Source organism: Scyliorhinus torazame, chromosome 3, assembly GCF_047496885.1.
Source record: "Scyliorhinus torazame isolate Kashiwa2021f chromosome 3, sScyTor2.1, whole genome shotgun sequence".
Lineage (NCBI taxonomy): Eukaryota > Metazoa > Chordata > Chondrichthyes > Carcharhiniformes > Scyliorhinidae > Scyliorhinus > Scyliorhinus torazame.
Window position 1 is genome coordinate 165,333,842 of NC_092709.1, and position 18,439 is coordinate 165,352,280.

An 18,439-nucleotide genomic window follows, 5' to 3' on the forward strand; every position below is an offset into this window, starting at 1 on the left:
CAACCATTTTCTCACCCACCATCAATTGTTGCTCCGTTTTGAAATGTGGTATTCTTGTGTCTGTCCTGGTGAATGCAAGCCAAAAAGCTTCAACTGCACATTTTTTTGCAGCAATACTCGTTCTGCACTACCAAGTGATAATTAGAATATTAATTCTTCAAAGATTGCACCAAACATACCGCACCATATGTAAGAGTGTTCAAAGTTCCCAAATAGCAGACTACGATCAGGCCAAGCGCAAATCATCATGGCCTATCTACAATATGTAATCTATACTCCTGCATATTTGTTGAAACCTATAAATACTTAATGGCTTGAGCTGTTAAATCAAGAGGCAAGCTCACAAATGGAGGTTCTGAGATGCAATGTAGCATGTGTGCTCTCCTTCAGAGACAATAATGCTTGAAATAAATAGCTCCACGTAGTTGAGTCCCAAGTAGCATCTGGAGAAATCCTTTGCACAATGGGCCATAAAGCATAAACTGCAGTCATGAACAGTTGAGAATCAGATGAACTGGTATTACAATTGGAAAAGGATATCGACAAAGACATGAGGGAGGAGCTGGCCAGAGTGATTGGAAGGGGACCCTAGCAGTGAAGACAGTGGAACAATAATGGCAAGGGCTTTGGGGGTTATTCAGAAGGCACAACAGAAGTTCACCCCAAGGAGAAGTAAACATGCTAAGCGGAGGACAAGGCATCCATGGCTTGAAGGAAGTCAAGGACAGCATAAAAGCAAAACAAAAAAGCATACGAAGTGGCGAGGATTAGTGGGAAGCCAGAGGATTGGGAAGCCTTTAAAAGCAAGCAACGGACAACTAAAAAAGCAATAAGGGGGAAGAAGGTGAACTATGACTATGAGCTAGCTATTAATATGAAAAAAGAGAGCAAGAGTTTTTCAATATACATTTCAATAGACATTGGACCACTGGAAAATGAGGCTGCAAAAGTAGCAACAGAAACAAAGAAATGGCAGAAGAACTGAATAGTTACTTTGCATCAGTCTTCATGGTGGAAGACAACAGTAGGATACAAGAACTTCTGGAGAGTCAGGGGGCAAAGTTGAGTGTAGTGACCATCACTAAGGAGAAGGTTCTGGGCAAACTGAAAGATCTAAAGATGGATAAACCTGGACTGGATGGACTACACCCCAGGGTTCTGAAGGAGGTAGCTGAGGAGATTGTGGAGGCATTGATGGTGATCTTTCAGGAATCACTGAAGGCAGGGAGGTTCCCAGAGGGCTGGCTGACGTAACTGCCCTGTTTTAAGAACGGACGGAAGCGGACAGGTTCGCCTGACTTCAGTCATTGGTAAGATTTTAGAACCCATTATTAAAGATGAGATTGTGGAGGGAGGTGCAAGATAAAATAGGAGTAAATCAGCACCGCTTTGTCAAGGGGAGGTTGTGTCTGACAAATCTGTTAGAATTCTTTGAGGAGGTAACAAGGAATTTAGACAAAGGAGAACCAGTGGACATGATCTATTTAGATTTCCAGAAGACCTTTGACAAGGTGCCGTATAGGAAGCTGTTAAATGAGTTAAGAGCCCATAATGTTAAGGGTAAGATCCTGGCATGAATAGAGGATTGGCTGACTGGCAAAAAGCAGAGAGTGGGGATAAAGGGGTCTTTTTCAGGAGAGCAGCCAATGACTAGTGGTGTGCCTCAGGGGTTAGGACCATAACTTTTCACAATATACATTAATGATTTGGAAGGAGGAACTGAGGGCATTGTTGCCAAGTTTGCAGATGATATAAAGATATGCTGAGGGACAGGTAGCATTGAGGAAGCAAGAGGGGGCTGCAGAAAGGATTTGGACAAGCTAGGAGAGCGGGGTGGTCACTTCTACCGATACAGTCAAGGACAGATGCATCTGCAGCAGGCAGATTGGCGCGGATGAGGTCAAGTATGTTTTTCCCTCTTGTTGGTTCCTTCACCACCTGCTGCAGTCCCAGTCTAGCAGCTATGTCCTTTCGTACCCGGCCAGCTCGGTCTGTGGTGGTACTACGAGCCACCCTTGGTGATGAACATCATCCCCCACCCAGAGCATATTCTGCGCCCTTGCGACCTTCAATGCTTCGTCCAAATGGTGTTCAATATGGAGGAGTACGGATTCATCAGCTGATGGTGGCCGGTATGTGGTAATCAGTAGGAGGTTTCCTTGCCCATGTTTAACCTGAAGCTATGAGACTTCATAGGGGGATGGCATGTGGCACAGTGGTTCGCACTGGGACTGCACCAGTTGGTGCACTGGGGTTGTAGTCTCTCTTATTTTTTTGTATTTCATGTTTTCAGTTTTAGCAAGTTGCCATGTTCTGTAAATTCTTTGTATAACCATTGCAGCCATTCTTTGCTCAAGAAATTTCTTTCTCTGATTATAACTTCTGTACGCTAGCTGAATTTGACAGGCAGCTTCACGTTTCTGGTCAATTGTTTTCTGGTTTTAAATCCTTTCCAAACGGCTTGGCTTTTGATTGCGCTGAGGGCCCTGGTTCGAATCCCGACCCTGGGTCACTGTCCGTGTGGGGTTTGCACATTCTCCCCATGTCTGCATGGGTTTCACCCCCACAACCCAGGTTAGGTGGATTGGCCACGCTAAATTGCCCCTTAATTGGAAAAATAAATAAATAAATAATTTGGTACTCTAAATTTATTTATTTTTTAAATGAGACTTCATAGGGTCCAGAGTCAATGTTGCGGAATCCCAGGGCAACACCCTCTTGACTGTACACCACTGTGCTGCCACCTGAGATCGGTCTGTCCTGCCAGTGAGACAGGACATACCCGGGAATGGTGATAGTGGTGTCTAGGACATTATCTGCAAGATATAATTCTGGGAGTATGACTATGTCAGGCTGTTGCTTAACTATTCTGTGAGATAGCTCTCCCAACTTTGGCACAAGCCCACAGATGTTAGTAAGGTGGACTTAGTGCTGCCTCACAGCACCAGGGACCCAGTTCAATTCTGACCTTGGGTGTAGAGTTTTCCCTTTCTCCCCATGTCTGCATGGGTTTCCTCCAGGTGCTCCAGTTTCCCACCACAGTCCAAAGATGTGCAACTTTGGTGGGGTTGTCGGGTTGGGGAGCTCTTGAGTGTCGGTGTAGGCTCGATGGGCCGCATGGCCTCCTTCTAATGGTTCTATGATTCTAAACCTGTTTAGCCTTCTTTGTGTCTCCTGGATTACTACATTGGTGACGAGGATCAAGTACGAGATTCTGGACAGCCTTCCTTGAAACGCCAGTAAGGAATGAAGTCTGAAGATAATCCGAAAATACCTCTATTCTTATTTTTCTCGTGCCAACAGCATAGAAAGTGCCGACCGACACAGGGTAATCCTTCTGGCTACTTGTGGAGCCCTAACATTCAGTATCATTAAGAATATGACATACCAGGCAGTCACACTCAAAATCCGGTGGAGCTAGTGGCAAGCCACTATGACCCAAGGTCATTGATAATTCTCCAGTGTTATTGATTTGACACAGCTGAGTGGAAGGATCCCTGGAGAATCCATGACGGAATTCCTGACTAAGCTCAGGAAACTGATGGACACTGAATATGGGCCATTCCTTCCTGAGATACTATGGGAGCGATTGGTATGCGGGATAAACAACATCGTGACACAGAGAAAGCTACTAACAGAACCCATCCAGGACCTTAAAAGAGCTATAAAACTAGTGTTGTCCCTGGAAAATGCGGAGGAAGGAGTCAAAGAACTTAAAAGATCAATGGACGATAAAGTGCTCAGTGTAGGCCAACCCCCATATAAAGACCAGCTCCCCTGTCGAGAGCATTCATGTGCCCCACCCACCGCCTGTCTGGCATTCAGTCGTGGCACTCAAGAATATGGACAAATGAGCGAGAAATCCCAGAAATTAGAGAAGCTTCCCCAGAGGATTTCAGGGAACAGTCGCAAGGCTGCTGTACCTGTAGTCGAAGGACCTCAATAGGGATATTCCTATGCACGGTAGCATAGTGGTTAGCACAGTTGCTTCACAGCTCAACCGTCCCAGGTTCGACTCCTGACTTGGGGTCACTGCCTATGGGGAGTCTGCACGTTCTCCCCGTGTTCGCGTGGATTTCCTCCGGGTGCTCCAGTTTCCTCCCACAGTCCAAAGATGTGTGGGTTAGGTGGATTGGCCATGCTAAAATTGCTCTTAAGTGTCCAAAAAGGTTAAGTGGGGGTTACTGGGTTACGGGGATAGGGTAGACACGTGGGCTTGAGTAGGGTGCTCTTTGTAAGGGCGGGTGCAGACTCGATGGGCCGAATGGCCTCCTTCTGCACTGTAAATTCTATGATCTATGTGCATAGCTATTTTAACATATAAATTTTAACAGAATTAAGCTCTTGAAACTTGCCTTCAAGGCATTCCATTTCAAATAATTGTGAAACATGAATAATCAGGAAGTATTAGATTCACAACATTCCATCAGCTGTGGTTCTGAAGGTTACCGATACATTAGGAATGTAATAACAGGAGTAGGCCATTTAACCCCTCAAACCTGTTCTTTTCAACCAAAGTGAGGCTGATTTATAACCTAACTCTACAGACCTGCCTTTTCCCATATCCCCGAATACATTTGGATGACAAAAATCTATCAATCTCAGATTTTAAAATTAACAATTATCGAGCATCAGTCGTCAATCGGGAAAGAAGTTCTAAACATCTACCACCTTTATGCGTAAAGACCTTTTTTAATTTGCTCCCAAAACAATTGGGCTCTAACCTTTAATGCTATGCCCCCTAGTCCTAGACTCTCCAGCCAGCAAAAAGTTTCTCTCTGCTCCCCTTAATATCTTGAAAACACCAATCAAACCACCCTCAAAATCAACTTTCTAAATTCGAGGGAATACATTTGTGGTTTGTGTAATCTCTCCTCGTAAATTAACCAGGTCATGAATGCTAAACTTTGAAAGTCAGTTATGTTTTAGAATGTCCCCTTTAACTTGAGGTAAAACAGACCATTCTGGAAAGTGGGATGGTGAAGTGATAATAAACGCCTCTGAACAGAGGCATACGTAGATGGTTGCCGAAAGGAGAGAAACTAAAACTGAAATCCATTGAAATATTGGGAGCTACTTTGTCCAGTTTTTCCACAGAAAAAAGATAGCTGCTGTTTGAGATGCAGGGACAAAGAAAGTCCAGCTGTGGGGAAGCAGGTGAGCTGTTTTGGCGTTAACAACCAAGCATTATGCTGGTGAGAGTTTGCTTTCTGCTCCGAAGGGAACAGGGAAAACAGAGGGCTCTTGAAGATTTAAAGAACAGAGAGTAACTAAGAGATGCCTTACTGGTGATAATCTGATCTGAAAAACTCAAAACCAGGGAGTGGAATGATTGTCGAAGGACACTGAAAGTTCTGGCCTGGCATAGCAAGGAGAAGTGATCCCCTTGGAAGTGACTGTGGGACAGTTCCTGTAATGATATATATCATAGAATCATAGAATGTACAGTGCAGAAGGAGGCCATTTGGCCCATCGAGTATGCACCAGCCTTTTGAAAGAGCACCCTACCTAAACCCACACCTCCACCCTATCTCCGTAATCCAGTAACCCCACTTAACCTTTTTTTTTGACACGGAGGGCATTTTAGCATGGCAAATCCACCAACCTGCACATCTTTGGACTGTGGGAGGAAATCGGAGCACCAGGAGGAAACCCACGCTGACACGGGGAGAATGTGCAAAATCCGCACAGACAGTGACCCAAGCCGGGAATCGAACATGGGACCCTGGAGCTGTGAAGCAACTGTGCTAACCACTGTGCCCCGCTGCATATCTTCACAAGTATGGCAAAGACATTTTATTTGTTCCTTCATGGGATATAGATGTCATTGCCAAGGCCAGTATTTGTTTCCCATCCCTCATTGCCCTTCAGAAGGAGACAATGAGCCACCTTCTTGAATTGCTACAGTCCATCTAGTGCAGCTACTCCCACAGTGCTGTTAGGAATGGAGTTCCAGGATTTTGACCCAGCAGCAGTGAAGGAATAGTTCCACATCAGGATGGTGAGTGGCTTGGAAGGGAATTTGCAGGTGGTGGTGACCTCATGGATCTGCATCCATTGTCCTTCTAGGTAACAGCTTATGGGTTTGGAAGAAACTGCAGTTAACCGGGTATATAGTACACAGTTCTGCCATTACAGAGGGAGTGAATATTTAAGTTGATGGATGGGATGCAAGCAAATGGTTGCTTTGTCCTTGATGCTGATGAGCTTGATTTTTGGTGAAGCTGCAACCATCATCCAGTCATGTGGAGAGTATTGCATCACATATCTGACTTGTGCCTTGTAGCTGGTGGACAGACATTGAAGAGTCAGGTGGCAAGTTACTTTCCTCAGAATTCCCAGTTTCTGACCTGCTCTTGTAGCTACAGTATTTATATGGCCGGTCCAGTTTAGGTCCCAGTCAATTAGTCAAATAGGCCCCCAGAATGTTGATAAATGGAGGATTCAGTGATGATAATGTCATTTGAATGCGATTGGGATGTGATTACATTCACTCGTGTTGGAGACAGTCATTTCCCAGCAATTGTTTGATCTAAATGTTCTTGCCACCTATCAGCCCAGGCCTCAATGTTGTCCTGGTCTTGCTGCATGTGGACATGAACTTCTTCAGGAATCAAGAATGATACTGGGCATTGTGCAATCATCAGTGAACATCCCCACCTCTGACTTTATGATAGAGGGAAGGTCATTGATGAAACAGCTCAAGATGATTGGGCCTAGGTCACTACCCTGAAGAACTCCTGCAGTGATGTCCTGGAGCTGAGATGTTTGGCCTCCAATAGCTACAACCATCTTCTTTCGCATGAGATATGGCTCCAAACATATTTCAGTTGTGTCAGTTAGCTAATGCAACGCACCTTTTCTTTCAATTAATGTATTAGTTGCCTGTTAAGTAGCGTTTGATCTATGTTGAATTTAGTTTGTTCATTGCAGTAAAAGTCTTTAAAAGGTGCAATCCTGTCCCTCTGTTATTTCCATCAGTCGCTGGGAAAGTCTTTTTTTTTTAAATCAGCCTCGATGAGGATAAGAAGTAGTGGAGTCCAGGTATCATTCTAGTATGTAACCTGCCCTCCAAGGCCATTATATCCTCCTTAAGGTGTGGTGCCTAGAATTGTTCAACAGTATTCCGTGGGTGGTATAACCAGGGCTTTGTATAACTGTGGTATAACCTTAACCCCTTCTATTCTAGTCCTTTAGATATAAAACCCAGCATGCCATTAGCTTTTTTGATTATTTTCTGTACCGATCCATGACATTTTAATGACTTATGCACTTGGAGGGTGCACTCCAATTCTCTGGATCTGCACTTTTTCCAGCATTTCACCATGTTAGAAAATTTTCTATCTTTTTTTCCACTTGTGCATGAGATGTGGGTTTCATTGATCAGGTCAACATTTGTTACTCATCCCAAATTGCCTTTTGAGAGCAGTCAAGAGTCAACCACATTGCTTTAGTTCTGGGGCCACGGGAACACCAGACCAGGGAAAGGTGGCAGATTTCCTTCCCTAAAGAACATTAGTGAACCAGATGGGTTTCTTTTTAATTCAAAATACTCAATTCTTTTTTTTCCAATTAAGGGGCAATTTAGCATGGCGAATTCACCCACCCTGCACATCTTTGGCTTGAGGGGATGAGACCCACGCAAACACAGGGAGAATGCAACTCCACATGGACCGTGACCCGGGGCCGGGATCGAACCTGGGTCCTCAGTACTATGAGGCAGTAGGTGCTAACCACTGCACCACCGTGCCACCCTGCGTGAACCAGGTGGGTTTTTATGACAATGGGGGGGCAGGTTGGCCCTCTAGGGTCTAGGGTGCTGCCGATGGCTGCGGGGGTCGCAATATCTGTGGGTGGGGGGTATGGGGGACCCTTGTCTAACTTTGAGATCTGGACACCCTTTAAAAACGGTGCCCCGATCTCAGAGGAGCCAGTCTTGCCACCAACTTTAGTTCCCCACTGCAGAACAGAATTCTAAGTGTGGGATTTTCCAGTAAAAAACTCCCGAAGCTCCAAATAAATGATCGCGCCCAAACACACCCGGTGGGAATCACCCCGCGAAACCTGCCTAAAATGTCATTTTTGGGGAGAATTGCGTCCATAGCATAGGCTTTCTCCACCATGGGTAGAATATCGGCAATGGGATATTGGATATTGGAGGCAAAAGCAGCAGTCAGAGGTATTTCTTTCTGGACCTTTCCTGCAAGTCTTGCTCTTTAAAACTTGGGAGCAAGATGTGTCCATCATGACAAGGACTGTTTCCATTAAAAGGAAAAATGCCTAACCGTGCACGTTGTAAAATGATATCTTTTAAAAGTCAGTCTCAAAATTGCTTGGAGATTGTGTTGATGAAACACTTTGGCACTGCCCCAAGCGATTTCCAGAGGACACTTCACCAAAATGGAATTGTGTAAATAGCTGTGTCCACAGGGAAATATAAACCTTTGAGGTACGTGATCCTTTAAACCATCATGTTTCGGGGCTTTTCACAGTAACTTAATTGCAGTGTTAATATAAGCCTACTTGTGACACTAATAAAGATTATTATTATGTCCAATTTAGGAAGCATCAATAATAAATCATAAACAAGCTTAGATGTGCAGAATGCTGTTCACTTTGTCATGGACCCTAAAACACTACAAGTAACATACAGTTTGCTGCTGAATTGTCTTGTACTGACTGAAGTATGCATGGAGCACAGATCCTCTTCTCCAATATATCCAAATTTTTAAAATTCATCCTTTCCCCCACAGCCAATACACTTTTGAAACTCTAGACTTGACGTTTCTTAACTATTTCTTCATTTATCTTGACTTCCATGCTATCGGTTTGAACCCCAGTGTTGTCCTGCACAATGCTGCACGGTATTTTATCCAGCTTTCCATGTATTAAATTATCCCCTAACATTAAACTTGATCTTTTTAAGTCAAATCTATACTCTTAATCTGCCAAAGTAAATTCCTAACTGAACATGCTTCCAACATTTTCTTCTGCCACTTCAATTCAGGCAACATTGCTTTTTATATGCTCTTAGTCAGTAACTCTTCAATTTTCTTAATTGCCTTACTTTCCTTTTTTTCACCAGTTTGCTCAACAATTTTGCAATTGTTTAATTGGAGAATTCAAATGCTTTGGCAATTGAACCATAGAAGAATAGAACCATGGAATTTCTACAGTGATGAAGGAAGCCACCGAGTCGGCACCAAACTTCCGGTGACATGCTGAGCAGTCGCACATCAGATGGCTCTCCTCCAGAATACAGTAAAACAGGCACTTTTGGTCGAATTTAGCCCGAAAATTCAGACTTATTCTATTCTTAAACAGAAAAGGAAGAGAAAAAGAGCAATATGCCAGCAAGCAGGAGTTCAAGAGGCAGAAGGGAAGCCAGAAACGGTGTAAAAGGGCAGGAGCAGTGAGCGAGTGAGTTGGCGGCCCCACGAGGCGAGGGAAGACAGAGGAAGACCGATGAAACGGACAATGGGCACCCCCTGGAAAGGAAGAGACGACATGCTTAACCAAGGAATTGACCGTAATGAAAGAAGAAATCACAGTAGAGATCCAGGTGGTGGTGGCGATAGTCGCCATGCAGACAGCGCTCGATGGAATGGGAAAGAAGCTGGAGGTTCATGGAAAGACAATCCAGGAGCTCGAGAAGGCATCGATCTACCTGAGCAACAGGATTGTCACCCTGGAAGCAGGAGATAAAAAAGTTGATGGTGACTCAAGGGAGCTGTAGGGGAAAGTCAGGAGAGCCAGTCTCGGCGTCAAAATTCTGGAATAGTGTGCCTGCCAGAGGGGATCGAGAGTAGAGTCCCGACTGACTATTTGGCCCAGATGCTGGGCAACTTGGTCATAAGGGACAGCTTCTCCTAGCCACCGGAGATCGACAGGGCCCACAGGTCACTCCGACCGAAGCCAAGGCCCAGGAGCAGCCAATGGCGATAATTGACAAGTTTTGTTTTTTTTGAAACATTTTATTGAGGAATTTATAATTAACATTTTAAAAATAATATTTAAAACATATTTTAAATAACAGAACGGTCCAACACATGCAAAAGCTCCACAGTAACATGCCCAACTTCCACCCGCCTGTTGCAAACTTTTGATTGGCTCTTAATTCGTAATTTGCTCTGTTTGTTTAACCTTTGCTCTAGAGTCGCCAGGTATCTTTATACCGCCACGAGGTTCAAGTTCAAGTACTGATCAATAATTCAACACACCAATTAGTAAGATTCAAATCAAAACACATTTATTATCTACAGTAAGTCACTACTTATGCATATACCTCTACTTTCTAGACTATTTCTATCACTAAAAGGCTTATACTTAGCTTCGGAATTAGCCCACCAGGTCAGGGGAACAAATGGCCTTTCGTTCAGGTCCTGAGTCTGCAGGATTCAAAAGCTGGTATGGACTTGTAGCTAGGAGCGCCTATCTCGTAGCGAGCGTTGACTGGAGACTTACTGGGTTGGTGTGGCAGCTGGGCAGTTCACGCTCAGGGGTTGATTCAAGTTGCTGAGTGACCCTGTCAAAGAAGGATGATTTGAACTTGGGGGCTTTACTTTATAGTCCCCAGGGACTTCCCGCACTTCGGGGTGGCCCCCTTACCTGGTTCCAGGTGGTTGGACTGCGTTCCGATCACTTGGATCGATTTCTCCAATACTGGAGTTGTTCCCTGATCGCTGGACGGTCCCAGAGTGTCCGTTGGCCTTCCTTTATCTTGGCTCCTGCTGGCGCCAAGGAATCTGGCTTGGCCTTATTCACCTGAAGTGTATCAAATGTGCCTGGGAATCGCTCATTACTATGCAGATGGCTGCTGGTTTCAGTGCTGTCTGGTTTTTGCAAGTTCCAATACACAGGATTTCTGCACTTGCTCGTTTTTGCCTGTGATGGCTGAATTTCCCTTTAGTCTTTGCGGTTCTCCATTTTAAGTCGGGAAGTGGCCAACCCAGGTGGCTACACGCTCCAATTCCTAGCTACCCAGATGTTAGATTCCCTGCCCTTATTCTCCACTCCCATGCCTCCCCTCCTTCCCCCCACTTCTGCTGACGGTCAGTTTTCCTTAAAGAAGTCGATAAACGGCTGCCACCTCCGAGCGAACCCCTGTTTTGAACCCCATTAGGCAAACTTGATCTTCTCTAGCCCGAGAAACTGTGCCATGTCACTGACCTACACCCACAACTTTGGAGGCTCAGAGTCCTTCCACCCCAGCAAATCCGTCTCCGGGCCACCAGGGAGGCAAAGGCCAAAACACCAGTCTTTCTCCCCCCCACTCTCCAGTCTGCCGGATCTTCCAACACTCCAAATATTGTCACCTCTGGACTTGGAGTCACCATCCCTTTTGGGTCCTCTGACATGACATATGCGAATCCCTGCCAAATTCCCCTCAGCTTCGGACATGCCCAAAACATACGTACATGATTCGCCAGTCCCCATGTAGCCATCGAAGATGGCCACCTGCAAAGGACCATAGGAATTATGGCCAAGCCAGGACTCGGACAGATACACAGCCTATATGTACCTAAAACACAGGTAACCAGACCTGACCGAAACCCCCGCTCGTTTACATTTCAATGGCCCATTTTCCTAGGACAATAGAATTCCAATCAAGCAACCGGTACAGCCACAGACTGATCGGCACCACTCCCTTGCTCAGAACGCACAACTGCCAAGGTCAATGACCGCTAAGGACCCGCCCAACTACCAAGGCACTGGCCCCTTTATTGGCCGAAATTGAAGAGAGTGATCAGAGCCTGTTGAACTATTGGGTCCAAGGTTAAGGACCGCCCCAAAGAGCGCAAAATCCCAGGGGGATAAAAGAGAGCGCAGCCATGTGTTCTGTCTCTCTTGGATCCTGCCTGTGCCTAACCCAATTGCAGCAGGAACAGCCAGCTAAGTTCAAGACCAACGATCGCTACCTGACGGATGAGCCCAGCAGAAACAGAGCCACTTTCTTCGAACCAGCCAAGTGAAATCCAGATAAAGGCCTTTATCCATTTGCACAGTGCCAGTCGCCCTGAAGTTAAGTATAGGTTATTATAGCTGATAGGTGCAGTTTAACGCATAGTAAATAGTGTGTTTGCATGTTGAGATAATTCTTGTGTATGTAAATAAACCATCTTTTGAACTAACTAACTGATTGTGTGGTCATTTGATCGATATAAGGGAAAGGTTTGTGGTTTACCAAGATAAATAAATAGAGCAACACCCACACCTGTCCTCCACGTCCTCAAAAAACCTACTCATCCGGGCCACAGTCTTATGAGCCCTGTGGACCACTTTGAACTGGATCAGGCTAAGCCTGGCACACGACGAGGATGCATTGATTCTTTTCAGGACCTTCTCCCATAGCCCAATTTCCAACTCTTCCCCCCCCCCCAAACTCATCTTCCCACTTACTCTTCACCTCCCCGATTGGGACCCCTTCCCACTCCATCAATTCCTTAAAGATTCCCGAGACCCTCCCCTCCCCAACCCCGTGCTTTTGACATCACCTTATCCTGTAGTCCCATTAGAGGCGAAGGAAGCTTGGAACCTGCCTTCGGACAAAGTCCCGTGCCTGCAGGTACCGGAACCCGTTCCCACCTGGTAACTCAAACTCCTCCTCTAGCTCCTCCAGGCTCGAGAAACCCTCCCCAATGAAAAGGTCCCCAAATCTCTCAATCCCTGCCCGCTGCCACCTCCTAAAGCCCCTATCCAGCCCCCCCGGAGCGAACCGGTGATTATCACAGATCGGTGACCACACCGGCACCCCCTACAGTCTCATATGCTGCCTCCATTACCCCCGCACTTTCAGAGCTGCCACTACAACTGGGCTTGTGGAGTACCAAGCCAGCGAGAACAGCAGAGGTGCCGTTAACAGAGCCTCCAGACTCGTGCCCCTACACAATGCCACCTTTACTCGCTCCCACACCGACCCCTCCCCCACTACCCACTTCCTTACCATCAAAATATTAGCCGCCCTGTAGTAATTAATGAAGTTTGGAAGGGCCAAGCCGCCCTCCCCACGCCCCACTCAAGGACCTTCTGATAGTTGCCAAGTTACACAGGTACCAGGATTAGGAAAGGATACTGCGTTGGGCTCTGCAGACCAAAGCGAGCAGTTAGGAAGGGCACAGAATACGGGTGTACCAAGACATTGGGGCAGATCTGGCAAAGCGCAGGGCTGAGTTTAACCAAGCAAAATCCCTGTTCAAGAAAGGTATAAAATTCAACCTGTTATTCCCAGCCAGGCTCTGGGGGACATTCCAGAACAAAGAGCATTATTTCACCACCCCAGCAGTGGCGGAAGGGTTTGTGCGGCCAAACGGCCTAGACAAAAGGCAGACAAAGCAGCAATGAGGATAATGCAAGGAGAAAAAAGAAAAGTTGTGTGGTGATATGCATAGTAATGTCTATGGTTAACTATATGACCTCCGACCAGCAGGTGGCAATAGAGATCCAGCAGTTGGTACTAAGTCATACTAGAGGACAGTTGCATTAAAAGTAGCTGCAGGAGAATTCACTTGTGCACTACTGTTTTTATTATAGTTAGTTAGTTATCTTTCCATGTGTTCATTTTGTCTATAAACTATCTTACCAGTAAAGAACTAGATGTTTTGTGTGCATTTTTACAACGGTCACAACACAGAACATAACATTATGGACATGAACAATTTTTGCGCGGGACAGAACTGCCTCGCTTTGAACAAGAGCACTAGCCCACAGGAAGGAAGGGGCGAGCGCAGCAGAGCACAGGAAAGGATGACAAAGAGACAGAGTGTATGTAAATTGATCAGGCATAAGGAGGGGGTAAGGCCATCTACGGGAGGGGGCTACCACACAAGCGGGGAAAGCTCGAGCCAGGAGGCATGAAAGAGAGGGGGCACACGACGCATCTCCCAGCTGGGAGAGAGCGGGGCGGGGGGGCACAGGGGCGGGTAGAAAGAGGGACAGAGGGACCGGGGGAGCATAATGATTAGGAAGGGAAGGGCTATAGACTGGCTTCAGCAGGTCAGGTTCGGATTGATGGAACAAGGTGGCACCGAGCCACTTAGAGGGTCCCTAAACAAAGGGAAACTCGAGAATGCAGGGGCTCATCCATGTGCAGCACACACAATTGGCAACCACGTTGGGTGGCTCTTGGACAAAGGGAAACCTCGGAGCGCAGGGGCCCAATCCCGTGGTAGGAACGGTGGCCACGGACATTTTAGATGGCCCCCGAACAAATAGAAACCCGGAGTGCAGGGGCCCATCCACCATGTAAGTGTAGTTGATCCCGCAGGACGGGGGGAGGAGGGGGGACAAAAACACCTCCCAGGATAGTCACCTGTAACGTTAGGGGACTTAACGGCCCAGTGAACAAATCCAGAATCTTCGCCCATCTGAGAAGTTTGAAAGCCAACATAGTCTTCCTCCAAGTGACACACCTGAAAGAGGGACTGACTGCGGGTAAGGAAGGGCTGGGTGTGACAAACTTACCATTCCTGCTACGGGATGAGGGCTAGGGGTAGATGGTCACGGACCAAGGGGGATGGTACGTCATGGTCAGCGGTGCCCTGGCAAACGTGTACGCACCCAACTGGGACGACACGCAATTTATAAAATTGACCATGGCTGAAATCCCCAACATAGATACATACTGACTGATCATGGTGGGGGCTTAAACTGTACAGGACCCATTGACGGACAGATCAAACCCCAGAACGGGGAAAATGACAGGCATGGCTAGTGAACTGGGAACGTTCATGGAGCAGATGGGGACAGTGGACCCAGTATACAAGGTCTACACCCGCATCAACTTCTGTGCAGTGCAGAAATCGGTGCTTCCAGAAATAGTTAGGGCAGAATATTCCACGATTTTAATCTCCGACCACGCTCCACGTTATGTGAATGTGAGGTTGGAGACGGGCGGTGCCTAATGCCCCCCATTGAGGTTGGCCATGGCCCTTCGACCAGAAAACGTCACAGGCCATCAGCGTGTACGCTACAAATAAACGGAATGGGGAAGTCTCATCTTCCACGTTTTGGGAGGCACTGAAGGCAGTGATTCGGGGGGAAATGCCTGCAAGGCTCTTAGAGACAGGGAAGTCAGAACGGCGAGGCAGCAACTGATCAACTCCATCATGGAGGTCAACAGATGGTACTCCAAGGCCCCGACTAAAGACCGTAGAGCTTCTGGCGAAGAGGAAAAAGCATAAATGAACTTTAAGCTGCTATCCACCAGGAAAGCAGTGCACCAACTCCACCAGCCACAGGTGATCTTTTATGAACATGGAGAGGAGAAGGCTAGCCACCTGCTGGCTCACCAGCTGAGAAAGCAGGCAGCCACCAGGGAAATAGCCCAGGTAAAGGATAGCAGAGGCAGACTGGTAGCCAAACCAAAAAAGGTCAACAAAGCATTTAAGGCTTCTACCAGGAACCGTACACCTTTGAGCCCCCAACGGTTCCTTGAGGAACTGGACATGCCAGTTGTGGGGGACGACAGATAGAGGGAGCTGGAAGCACCAATAGAACTGGGAGAGGTCATGAGAGCATCAACTCCTTGCAGGTGGGGAAGGCGCCAGGGCCCAATGGGTTCTCTCACCACGCACCTGCAGGAGATGTTCATAAATTCACTAGTGAGGAGCACCCTGCCTCCAACGCTAACACCTATATCAGCCACCATATCGCTGATACCTAAAAAAAGAGAAAGACCCGACGGAGTGTTGACCCATTTCGCTGCTCAATGTCGATGCACAAATACTAGGCAGCTAACTGTGATCAGACGGCTGCTGAATGTGATACTGACCCCATCTGTGGAGAGAACACCAGAGGTGATCATCTTCCTGGACACAGAAAAGGCCTTCGACAGAGTCGAGTGCAAGTACCTCATTGAGGTACTGGAGCAGTTTGAGCCAAGGACAGGGTTCACCTCATGGGTGAAACTCCTGTACAACACGTCCAAGGCAAGCGTTGAGACCAACACCACTAGCTCTGAATACCTCCAGTTGCACAGAGGCACCAGGCAGAGATGCCTGCTGTCCCCGCTCCCGTTCGCCCTGGCAATTGGACCCCTGACGATTGCCCTGCGAGATGAGGGGTTGGAAGCATATCCGAAGAGGAGGCAGAGAGCACAGTCTCCCACTCTATGTGGATGATCTGCTGCTCTACATCTCGAACCCGTAAAACGGCATGAACAAAATCATGAAGTTCGGGCCTTCTAGGCTACAAATTCAACCTGGGCAAAAGTGAGGTTTTCCCAGTGAACTAAGGGGCAAAGCTGGAAGGTCTCCCATTTAAAATAGCCCAAAACAATTGCTGGGGAAGGTTTCCAGTCGCAGGCTGGGAAGCAGGTTGGCTGCCCATTCCACAGAAGTGGGCAGTAAATTTACAGAGTTAAGGCCCCAAGTAGAGGTGACCTTTCCGCTATGCCAGCATTTTGTGTGAGGGCTGTCAGACCAATGCTGGTAAGAGCGACCTGCTTGCATAAATTACTACAATCATTGACCAAAATATCCAGAAGTGAGTTTCGCTTCAGTTCCATGGGGCATATTGCTTCGCCCCTCAGGATTATTTAATTTTACACCTTCACAAGGTGTTTCTGTGCTGAGGCACCCTTGTGGCTTCCAACATCACTCAGCAATGTCCAATTCTTGAGAATTCCGGTGGCATTATGCATGGGGAGGATGTGTACGAGGTGGGTTCCCACTAGGTACTGTTCTTTTAGTCCTTTTTGTTTAGTTTCAGGTGGTATTTTCATTTAAAAACTCACTTGTTTAATGGAATACGGCAGGATTTTTTGCCTAGGACCCATTTTTACTAACCGGCCATCCTTCGGGAACCACGCCAGCCGACCTTTGTGAAGCACGCCGGTCCAGCTTCGCAACCCACAATTTTCCCTTACCTTTAATGTGACAGGTGAGCCTGCTTGCTCCTCGCAATCTCACTTGCTTTGTTATTCAATGTTAATTTCTGAGGACTACAGCTGATGATTTAAGATCTCCCTGCATCCGTTGAGATAAATACAGAGGCTTGTCCTCAAACTCACCATGCTTAATCTTAAAATGTCTTTGACGTTTTGAGGGTTTTAAACTTTCATTTGGCAGTGCTTCCCTGCATACCCCAAATCCAAAGATGTGCAGGCTAGGTGGATTGGCCAAATTGCCCTCAGTGTGCAAAAAGGTTGGGTGGGGTTACTGGGTTACGGGGATAGTATGCAGCTGTGGGTTTAAGTAGGGTCCTTTTTCCAAGGGTTGGTGCAGACTTGATGGGCTGATTCGCCTCCTTCTGCACTGCAAATTCTCTTTTTTTTTGAAAATATTTTATTAAAGCATTTAGAATTTTCACAACAATTTTCAAGAGATAGAACAATGAAGTAAATAACACCCACCCAACCAACAACCACACCCAGCCAATGTGGCTTACATACAGTTCCCCAGTCCCCTTTTCCCACTAACGAATTCCTGCCTCAACCAACTCACCCTACCTTTCCCTTGACCCTTCCTTTTGAATCTGTTGCCAGCTTAATTTTCCCCCAAAAAGTCAATAAACGGCTGCCACTTCTGAGCAAACCCTAGCATCGATCCTCTCGGGGCGAACTTGATCTTCTCAAGCCTGAGAAATTCAGCCATTTCACTGACCCATACCCCCGATTTTAGGGGTTCCGAATCCCTCCATGCCAATAAGTCAGTCTCTGGGCTACCAGGAAAGCAAAGGCCAACACATCAGCCTCTCTCTCGCCCCCTGGACTACTGGGTCTTCCGACACACCAAAAATCGCCACCTCTGGACTCGGAACCACCCATACCTTTAATACCGTGGACATGACATCGGCAAATCCTTGCCAGAATCCCCCAAGCTTTGGACATGCCCAAAACATGTGGACATGTTTCGCAGACCCTCCTGCACACTGCCCACTCCCATCCTCCACCTCTTCAAAGAACCTGCTCATACGGGCCACAGTCATCTGCGCCCGGTGGATCACCTTGAATTGTATCAGCTAAGCCTTGCAATGACGAGGATGTGTTAACCCTACTCAAGGCACCCTCCCACAATCCCGCCTCTAATTCCATGCCCAATTCTTCCTCCCATTTTCGCTTTACCTCCCCTATCGGGACTCCCTCCCATTCCATGAGCCCTTTATAAATTTCTAAGACCTTCCACTCCCCCACTCACGTTTTCGACACTACCTTGTCCTGTATCCCCTGGGGTGGTGGGTGCTGAAAGGTCGAAACCTGCCTCTGTGCAAAGTCCCTCACCTGCAGGTAGCGGAACCCATTCCCACCTGGCAGCTCAAACTCCTCCTCTAAGTCCTCCAAGCACAGAAAGCTGCCGTCAATAAACAGGTCCCCTAACCACTCAATCCCAGCTCGCTGTCACCTCCAAAACCCGCCACCTAGCCCCCCTTGCACAAACCGGTGATTGCCACAAATTGATGCCCATACCGAGGCTCCCTCCACTCCCATATGCTTCCGCCACTG

At 47.1% G+C, this 18,439-nt stretch overlaps 1 protein-coding gene and 1 long non-coding RNA gene across 3 annotated transcripts in view; one reads left to right on the plus strand and one right to left on the minus strand.

The window, feature by feature from the left end:
- Positions 1-12,122, plus strand: part of LOC140408786 (uncharacterized) — a 54,119-nt gene extending 41,997 nt beyond the window's left edge. The window contains exons 2-3 of the long non-coding RNA XR_011940199.1: positions 7,578-7,767; positions 9,086-12,122. This is a non-coding gene — a long non-coding RNA (uncharacterized lncRNA). The remainder of the gene's footprint in view (positions 1-7,577; positions 7,768-9,085) is intronic.
- ppargc1a (peroxisome proliferator-activated receptor gamma, coactivator 1 alpha) overlaps positions 1-18,439 on the minus strand; it is a 1,145,293-nt gene that overhangs the window by 1,083,482 nt on the left and 43,372 nt on the right. The window lies entirely within an intron of this gene.